The 10,000-nt window shown below is 46.8% G+C and overlaps 3 non-coding genes across 3 annotated transcripts in view; all 3 read right to left on the minus strand.

The window, feature by feature from the left end:
• Positions 1 to 88, minus strand: part of LOC125500121 — a 4,043-nt gene extending 3,955 nt beyond the window's left edge. The window contains exon 1 of the ribosomal RNA XR_007277317.1: positions 1 to 88. This exon is cut by the window's left edge and continues 3,955 nt beyond it. This is a non-coding gene — a ribosomal RNA (large subunit ribosomal RNA).
• A 564-nt stretch (positions 89 to 652) lies between these two features.
• Positions 653 to 807, minus strand: LOC125500110. The gene has a single exon (XR_007277306.1). It is a non-coding gene; the product is annotated as a 5.8S ribosomal RNA (ribosomal RNA).
• A 1,125-nt stretch (positions 808 to 1,932) lies between these two features.
• On the minus strand, positions 1,933 to 3,846 carry LOC125500112. The gene has a single exon (XR_007277308.1). It is a non-coding gene; the product is annotated as a small subunit ribosomal RNA (ribosomal RNA).
• Positions 3,847 to 10,000: the final 6,154 nt, after the last annotated feature.

Raw genomic sequence — 10,000 nt, forward strand, 5'->3', positions numbered from 1 at the left:
CGCTACTAAGGAAATCCTGGTTAGTTTCTTTTCCTCCGCTTATTAATATGCTTAAATTCAGCGGGTAGTCTCGCCTGCTCTGAGGTCGTCAAAGAATCGTTCGAACAAAACATATCGTGGTGTGTTTTTCAACGGAGACGACTAGGGTGTGATCGAGAGGGGGAGCGCAAAATAAAAAAAAAATCACGGACGATCATCGAAAATCTGACTCCGCGGATATTCTTATTTTTTACTCCACCTTTTCTCGTCAACCCGACAAACGACACGCGCGCGCCACACAACCGTCATCAATTCGACGATGAGGCGTTTGGCACGCGGGTCGTTTCTCTTACCAAAATTTTTGCTAACGGCAACCCGTTCGTCAAAACGGGCGGCAACGCAGGTATCGCGCGGCTCGGATCGACGTTCCTCTCGACTATTATACTAGCGCTGGGACGCGACGACCGGCCACACGACCGCGATGCACCAACCCGCCGACTTTTGCGCGGTTGACGCGAGTCGTACCGTGTCAGTCTCTCAAAATCGTTTGAGGCGACGCCGCGGGCTCGCGCGCGACTCGCGCGCGGACCACAGCGGTGAACGCCCAATTCTTGCGCACGCGACCCTCGCTCCTCTTGCGAGGTGGGGCCACGTGCAGTAGTTTGTTTTGTAACGACCCTCAGCCAGGCGTGGTCCGGGATATGTATCCGTGGACCGCAATGTGCGTTCGAAATGTCGATGTTCATGTGTCCTGCAGTTCACAAGTAGACGCGCAATTAGCTGCGTTCTTCATCGACCCACGAGCCAAGTGATCCACCGTTCAGGGTAATCGTTTTTTCACTTTGCATCGTGTCTCCGGCCGCACCTCGAGTCAAAACGGAGGGCAGAGGAGACACTTTGACAATTGTTCGGTTGTTACGCCGGCTCGTCGTGACGCGAAGAATCTTGCGATCATTCGTGCACCTCGCTTCAAGCGTTTCTTTGTACGATCAGTTCGAATGTGATTCCAATATCAAGCGCGTGACGCGCGGAACCCCTCCGAAAGGCTCGAGCGCGGCTTGTACTCTACAACACTTTACGTGCGAGGAGGAAGCCGCGTATAATTCGATCGAGCCATATTTTTTGTGTCTGGGGGGAACCACGGCACGTGGATTTTGGTAATGTTACGCAAAAGGAATAAGATCTCAATTGCATTTCACGGGGCGAAAGTTCGTCGCCAACCTTCCGCCGCGGAGAACGCGACGTCACCCCGGTGGAGCTAAACTCCAGCCGGAGCAGGTTACCCCGTGAAAGTATGGTAACTTTTCTTCATGTGTATCTTTGAAAAGAAACAATTTGAAAAAAAAGCATAAAAAAAACCGTTCGATCAATCGCGCGCCACGCCTCGTACAAAGCGGGGGGATCGACCGAACGGTTGATTCAAACGCACACCAAGCGTCCCGTTCAACAGAAGCGGGCACTTGGTCGCCTCAGCAACGCGCACAATGTCGCTACCTCACACAAATCTGATCGACGAATGGCATCACGATCCGCATCGCTATCGTCCAGAATGGAAAGAGAGTTTTCGTTCTTGCGCCCCCGTAGGTTGGCGTAGTAGCAATGTCCTTTTATTTTTCTAGTGTTTTTTTTACCCATAGCCATTTATGCCTTAGTTTGTTTTTGGCTGCTGCACACGATATATTTTACCGTGATACACTAGTTGTAATGTCCTTTTTATATTATTTTCTCTCTCTTCCAACGGACATAGCAAGATCGTTCGTCGTCGACGTGTGTGAGTGCGACACGAGCCGTTTCGGCCGTTACGTAGTTCGATATTCGTGACACGCGTACATTGTACGCCACCTCTTGTGCCATGTGTGTCTTTTGACTGGATTATAATTGCGTGAGATTCACGGTGGAATCTACCAAAATAATCATCGATTCGCTGCTTTTTTTTTCGCAGTAACGAAACGTTAATGATCCTTCCGCAGGTTCACCTACGGAAACCTTGTTACGACTTTTACTTCCTCTAAATGATCAAGTTTGGTCATCTTCCCGGCAACATCGGCAATGCCGAGGCATTGCCGCGTACCAGTCCGAAGACCTCACTAAATCATTCAATCGGTAGTAGCGACGGGCGGTGTGTACAAAGGGCAGGGACGTAATCAACGCGAGCTTATGACTCGCGCTTACTGGGAATTCCTCGTTCATGGGGAATAATTGCAAGCCCCAATCCCTAGCACGAAGGAGGTTCAGCGGGTTACCCGGGCCTTTCGGCCAGGGAAGACACGCTGATTCCTTCAGTGTAGCGCGCGTGCGGCCCAGAACATCTAAGGGCATCACAGACCTGTTATTGCTCAATCTCGTGCGGCTAGAAGCCGCCTGTCCCTCTAAGAAGATTTATTTGTACGCCGGTAGTAAAAACCTCCCGACCGAAGCCGGGGGCCTTCGAGATACCGGAAAGTACGCCTATTTAGCAGGCTAGAGTCTCGTTCGTTATCGGAATTAACCAGACAAATCGCTCCACCAACTAAGAACGGCCATGCACCACCACCCACCGAATCAAGAAAGAGCTCTCAATCTGTCAATCCTTCCGGTGTCCGGGCCTGGTGAGGTTTCCCGTGTTGAGTCAAATTAAGCCGCAGGCTCCACTCCTGGTGGTGCCCTTCCGTCAATTCCTTTAAGTTTCAGCTTTGCAACCATACTTCCCCCGGAACCCAAAAGCTTTGGTTTCCCGGAAGCTGCCCGCCGAGTCATCGGAGGAACTTCGGCGGATCGCTAGCTGGCATCGTTTATGGTTAGAACTAGGGCGGTATCTGATCGCCTTCGAACCTCTAACTTTCGTTCTTGATTAAAGAAAACATTTTTGGCAAATGCTTTCGCTTCTGTCCGTCTTGCGACGATCCAAGAATTTCACCTCTAACGTCGCAATACGAATGCCCCCATCTGTTCCTATTAATCATTACCTCGGGGTTCCGAAAACCAACAAAATAGAACCGAGGTCCTATTCCATTATTCCATGCACACAGTATTCAGGCGAAAATAGCCTGCTTTAAGCACTCTAATTTGTTCAAAGTAAACGTACCGGCCCACCTCGACACTCAATGAAGAGCACCGCGATGGGATATTAGTTGGGCCGCCCCGAAAGGCTAAGCCCACCGGTAGGACGTCCCACAATCATGCCAGTTAAACACCGCGAGCGGTGAACCGACAGCGTGAGACACAGATTCAACTACGAGCTTTTTAACCGCAACAACTTTAATATACGCTATTGGAGCTGGAATTACCGCGGCTGCTGGCACCAGACTTGCCCTCCAATTGATCCTCGTTAAAGGATTTAAAGTGTACTCATTCCGATTACGGGGCCTCGGATGAGTCCCGTATCGTTATTTTTCGTCACTACCTCCCCGTGCCGGGAGTGGGTAATTTGCGCGCCTGCTGCCTTCCTTGGATGTGGTAGCCGTTTCTCAGGCTCCCTCTCCGGAATCGAACCCTGATTCCCCGTTACCCGTTACAACCATGGTAGGCGCAGAACCTACCATCGACAGTTGATAAGGCAGACATTTGAAAGATGCGTCGCCGGTACCAAGACCGTGCGATCAGCCCAAAGTTATTCAGAGTCACCAAAGTAAACGGCGGACGGGACGAACCCGCCACCGATTGGTTTTGATCTAATAAAAGCATTCCTCCCATCTCTGGTCGGAACTCTGTTTGCATGTATTAGCTCTAGAATTACCACAGTTATCCAAGTAAATGTGGGTACGATCTAAGAAACCATAACTGATTTAATGAGCCATTCGCGGTTTCACCTTAATATGGCTTGCACTGAGACATGCATGGCTTAATCTTTGAGACAAGCATATGACTACTGGCAGGATCAACCAGGGAGCTTTGTGTTATTGGTAGCTCTTTTCGTGTGTTGCCCCATGCCGCCGAGTCTTTGCCCGGTCGGCCACACGTTTTAATATAATATGTATATCTGGTACCGCACAACTTGTGTACGCGTACTAGCGCTCAGAGCGCTCTGTTCGACTTTGTGTTTCCTCGGGTGAAGACAATTTTTGTCGACTCCCCGGTGCAAATCGTTCGAATTATCCTTCTCGTATCCTTCGGCTAGATTGCAAGCGTCGGGAGTACGATTGGAAATCAATGTGTACCGTCTGCGAACAGACTGTGATACGCACGGAATGTGGCGAGTTGATGCCTCTGTTCGACTGCTTCCCTCGACTTGCGAGAGAAGACTTTCTGGTCACCGCATAAAGGGCCATTCGGTCTTAGACACCGACCCGCGGTTATGTAGTGTCGACGATTCAAATTGAATCATATTTTCTAGACGGAGCGAAGAACTCGCCCCTGCGAAACGTGAGCGCTCGGAAAAACTTTGAACTCGTGAGAGTGGTTCTTACCGGAACGAAACGAACGCCTGTGGTGCGAATCTCCGCTCAGACGAAAAATTTTCAAAATTCGAAAAAAATTTTTGTCTGCGTGTTCGTGACACGGTGAGGACGAAACCATAGCCCCGACAACAAACCCGCAAAGGGATGTCGAGATACGGGCCGAAACAAGTCGAAAGTTCCGAAACCCGAGGACTAGGTGCCGACCGACCGGTCGAGACCGCTCGGTGCATGAAGTATCAACGGTGCCGCTCGGACGTCGGAGCCGGCCGGTCATAACACGTGTTCCTTATGGGGCAAAACAGCAACGCGACCTGAAAAATTTGGCAGTACGTTGGAACTTAGTTCCATGCGAGAATCGTTGGGACTTTGAAAATTTTTCGATCCAACGAGTGATGCGCGACTCTTTCGGACTTTGAAAATTTTTCGATCCAACGAGTGATGCGCGACTCTTTCGGACTTTGAAAATTTTTCGATCCAACGAGTGATGCGCGACTCTTTCGGACTTTGAAAATTTTTCGATCCAACGAGTGATGCGCGACTCTTTCGGACTTTGAAAATTTTTCGATCCAACGAGTGATGCGCGACTCTTTCGGACTTTGAAAATTTTTCGATCCAACGAGTGATGCGCGACTCTTTCGGACTTTGAAAATTTTTCGATCCAACGAGTGATGCGCGACTCTTTCGGACTTTGAAAATTTTTCGATCCAACGAGTGATGCGCGACTCTTTCGGACTTTGAAAATTTTTCGATCCAACGAGTGATGCGCGACTCTTTCGGACTTTGAAAATTTTTCGATCCAACGAGTGATGCGCGACTCTTTCGGACTTTGAAAATTTTTCGATCCAACGAGTGATGCGCGACTCTTTCGGACTTTGAAAATTTTTCGTTCCAACGAGTGATGCGCGACTCTTTCGGACTTTGAAAATTTTTCGATCCAACGAGTGATGCGCGACTCTTTCGGACTTTGAAAATTTTTCGATCCAACGAGTGATGCGCGACTCTTTCGGACTTTGAAAATTTTTCGATCCAACGAGTGATGCGCGACTCTTTCGGACTTTGAAAATTTTTCGATCCAACGAGTGATGCGCGACTCTTTCGGACTTTGAAAATTTTTCGATCCAACGAGTGATGCGCGACTCTTTCGGACTTTGAAAATTTTTCGATCCAACGAGTGATGCGCGACTCTTTCGGACTTTGAAAATTTTTCGATCCAACGAGTGATGCGCGACTCTTTCGGACTTTGAAAATTTTTCGATCCAACGAGTGATGCGCGACTCTTTCGGACTTTGAAAATTTTTCGATCCAACGAGTGATGCGCGACTCTTTCGGACTTTGAAAATTTTTCGATCCAACGAGTGATGCGCGACTCTTTCGGACTTTGAAAATTTTTCGTTCCAACGAGTGATGCGCGACTCTTTCGGACTTTGAAAATTTTTCGATCCAACGAGTGATGCGCGACTCTTTCGGACTTTGAAAATTTTTCGTTCCAACGAGTGATGCGCGACTCTTTCGGACTTTGAAAATTTTTCGATCCAACGAGTGATGCGCGACTCTTTCGGACTTTGAAAATTTTTCGATCCAACGAGTGATGCGCGACTCTTTCGGACTTTGAAAATTTTTCGATCCAACGAGTGATGCGCGACTCTTTCGGACTTTGAAAATTTTTCGATCCAACGAGTGATGCGCGACTCTTTCGGACTTTGAAAATTTTTCGTTCCAACGAGTGATGCGCGACTCTTTCGGACTTTGAAAATTTTTCGATCCAACGAGTGATGCGCGACTCTTTCGGACTTTGAAAATTTTTCGATCCAACGAGTGATGCGCGACTCTTTCGGACTTTGAAAATTTTTCGATCCAACGAGTGATGCGCGACTCTTTCGGACTTTGAAAATTTTTCGATCCAACGAGTGATGCGCGACTCTTTCGGACTTTTTCAATTTTTCGATCCAACGAGTGATGCGCGACTCTTTCGGACTTTGAAAATTTTTCGATCCAACGAGTGATGCGCGACTCTTTCGGACTTTGAAAATTTTTCGATCCAACGAGTGATGCGCGACTCTTTCGGACTTTGAAAATTTTTCGATCCAACGAGTGATGCGCGACTCTTTCGGACTTTGAAAATTTTTCGATCCAACGAGTGATGCGCGACTCTTTCGGACTTTGAAAATTTTTCGTTCCAACGAGTGATGCGCGACTCTTTCGGACTTTGAAAATTTTTCGATCCAACGAGTGATGCGCGACTCTTTCGGACTTTGAAAATTTTTCGTTCCAACGAGTGATGCGCGACTCTTTCGGACTTTGAAAATTTTTCGATCCAACGAGTGATGCGCGACTCTTTCGGACTTTGAAAATTTTTCGATCCAACGAGTGATGCGCGACTCTTTCGGACTTTGAAAATTTTTCGATCCAACGAGTGATGCGCGACTCTTTCGGACTTTGAAAATTTTTCGATCCAACGAGTGATGCGCGACTCTTTCGGACTTTGAAAATTTTTCGATCCAACGAGTGATGCGCGACTCTTTCGGACTTTGAAAATTTTTCGATCCAACGAGTGATGCGCGACTCTTTCGGACTTTGAAAATTTTTCGTTCCAACGAGTGATGCGCGACTCTTTCGGACTTTGAAAATTTTTCGATCCAACGAGTGATGCGCGACTCTTTCGGACTTTGAAAATTTTTCGTTCCAACGAGTGATGCGCGACTCTTTCGGACTTTGAAAATTTTTCGTTCCAACGAGTGATGCGCGACTCTTTCGGACTTTGAAAATTTTTCGATCCAACGAGTGATGCGCGACTCTTTCGGACTTTGAAAATTTTTCGATCCAACGAGTGATGCGCGACTCTTTCGGACTTTGAAAATTTTTCGATCCAACGAGTGATGTGCGACTCTTTCGGACTTTGAAAATTTTTCGATCCAACGAGTGACGCGCGACTCTTTCGGACTTTGAAAATTTTTCGATCCAACGAGTGATGCGCGACTCTTTCGGACTTTTTCAATTTTTCGATCCAACGAGTGATGCGCGACTCTTTCGGACTTTGAAAATTTTTCGATCCAACGAGTGATGCGCGACTCTTTCGGACTTTGAAAATTTTTCGATCCAACGAGTGATGCGCGACTCTTTCGGACTTTGAAAATTTTTCGTTCCAACGAGTGATGCGCGACTCTTTCGGACTTTGAAAATTTTTCGATCCAACGAGTGATGCGCGACTCTTTCGGACTTTGAAAATTTTTCGATCCAACGAGTGATGCGCGACTCTTTCGGACTTTGAAAATTTTTCGATCCAACGAGTGATGCGCGACTCTTTCGGACTTTGAAAATTTTTCGATCCAACGAGTGATGCGCGACTCTTTCGGACTTTGAAAATTTTTCGATCCAACGAGTGATGCGCGACTCTTTCGGACTTTGAAAATTTTTCGATCCAACGAGTGATGCGCGACTCTTTCGGACTTTTTCAATTTTTCGATCCAACGAGTGATGCGCGACTCTTTCGGACTTTGAAAATTTCTCGATCCAACGAGTGATGCGCGACTCTTTCGGACTTTGAAAATTTTTCGATCCAACGAGTGATGCGCGACTCTTTCGGACTTTGAAAATTTTTCGATCCAACGAGTGATGCGCGACTCTTTCGGACTTTGAAAATTTTTCGTTCCAACGAGTGATGCGCGACTCTTTCGGACTTTGAAAATTTTTCGATCCAACGAGTGATGCGCGACTCTTTCGGACTTTGAAAATTTTTCGTTCCAACGAGTGATGCGCGACTCTTTCGGACTTTGAAAATTTTTCGATCCAACGAGTGATGCGCGACTCTTTCGGACTTTGAAAATTTTTCGATCCAACGAGTGATGCGCGACTCTTTCGGACTTTGAAAATTTTTCGATCCAACGAGTGATGCGCGACTCTTTCGGACTTTGAAAATTTTTCGATCCAACGAGTGATGCGCGACTCTTTCGGACTTTGAAAATTTTTCGATCCAACGAGTGATGCGCGACTCATTCGGACTTTGAAAATTTTTCGATCCAACGAGTGATGCGCGACTCTTTCGGACTTTGAAAATTTTTCGTTCCAACGAGTGATGCGCGACTCTTTCGGACTTTGAAAATTTTTCGATCCAACGAGTGATGCGCGACTCTTTCGGACTTTGAAAATTTTTCGTTCCAACGAGTGATGCGCGACTCTTTCGGACTTTGAAAATTTTTCGTTCCAACGAGTGATGCGCGACTCTTTCGGACTTTGAAAATTTTTCGATCCAACGAGTGATGCGCGACTCTTTCGGACTTTGAAAATTTTTCGATCCAACGAGTGATGCGCGACTCTTTCGGACTTTGAAAATTTTTCGATCCAACGAGTGATGCGCGACTCTTTCGGACTCTGAAAATTTTTCGATCCAACGAGTGATGCGCGACTCTTTCGGACTTTGAAAATTTTTCGATCCAACGAGTGATGCGCGACTCTTTCGGACTTTTTCAATTTTTCGATCCAACGAGTGATGCGCGACTCTTTCGGACTTTGAAAATTTTTCGATCCAACGAGTGATGCGCGACTCTTTCGGACTTTGAAAATTTTTCGTTCCAACGAGTGATGCGCGACTCTTTCGGACTTTGAAAATTTTTCGTTCCAACGAGTGATGCGCGACTCTTTCGGACTTTGAAAATTTTTCGATCCAACGAGTGATGCGCGACTCTTTCGGACTTTGAAAATTTTTCGATCCAACGAGTGATGCGCGACTCTTTCGGACTTTGAAAATTTTTCGTTCCAACGAGTGATGCGCGACTCTTTCGGACTTTGAAAATTTTTCGATCCAACGAGTGATGCGCGACTCTTTCGGACTTTGAAAATTTTTCGTTCCAACGAGTGATGCGCGACTCTTTCGGACTTTGAAAATTTTTCGATCCAACGAGTGATGCGCGACTCTTTCGGACTTTGAAAATTTTTCGATCCAACGAGTGATGCGCGACTCTTTCGGACTTTGAAAATTTTTCGATCCAACGAGTGATGCGCGACTCTTTCGGACTTTGAAAATTTTTCGATCCAACGAGTGATGCGCGACTCTTTCGGACTTTGAAAATTTTTCGATCCAACGAGTGATGCGCGACTCTTTCGGACTTTGAAAATTTTTCGATCCAACGAGTGATGCGCGACTCTTTCGGACTTTGAAAATTTTTCGTTCCAACGAGTGATGCGCGACTCTTTCGGACTTTGAAAATTTTTCGATCCAACGAGTGATGCGCGACTCTTTCGGACTTTGAAAATTTTTCGTTCCAACGAGTGATGCGCGACTCTTTCGGACTTTGAAAATTTTTCGATCCAACGAGTGATGCGCGACTCTTTCGGACTTTGAAAATTTTTCGATCCAACGAGTGATGCGCGACTCTTTCGGACTTTGAAAATTTTTCGATCCAACGAGTGATGCGCGACTCTTTCGGACTTTGAAAATTTTTCGATCCAACGAGTGATGCGCGACTCTTTCGGACTTTGAAAATTTTTCGATCCAACGAGTGATGCGCGACTCTTTCGGACTTTGAAAATTTTTCGATCCAACGAGTGATGCGCGACTCTTTCGGACTTTGAAAATTTTTCGATCCAACGAGTGATGCGCGACTCTTTCGGACTTTGAAAATTTTTCGTTCCAACGAGTGATGCGCGAC

This window comes from Athalia rosae, chromosome 2 (assembly GCF_917208135.1).
Source record: "Athalia rosae chromosome 2, iyAthRosa1.1, whole genome shotgun sequence".
Lineage (NCBI taxonomy): Eukaryota > Metazoa > Arthropoda > Insecta > Hymenoptera > Athaliidae > Athalia > Athalia rosae.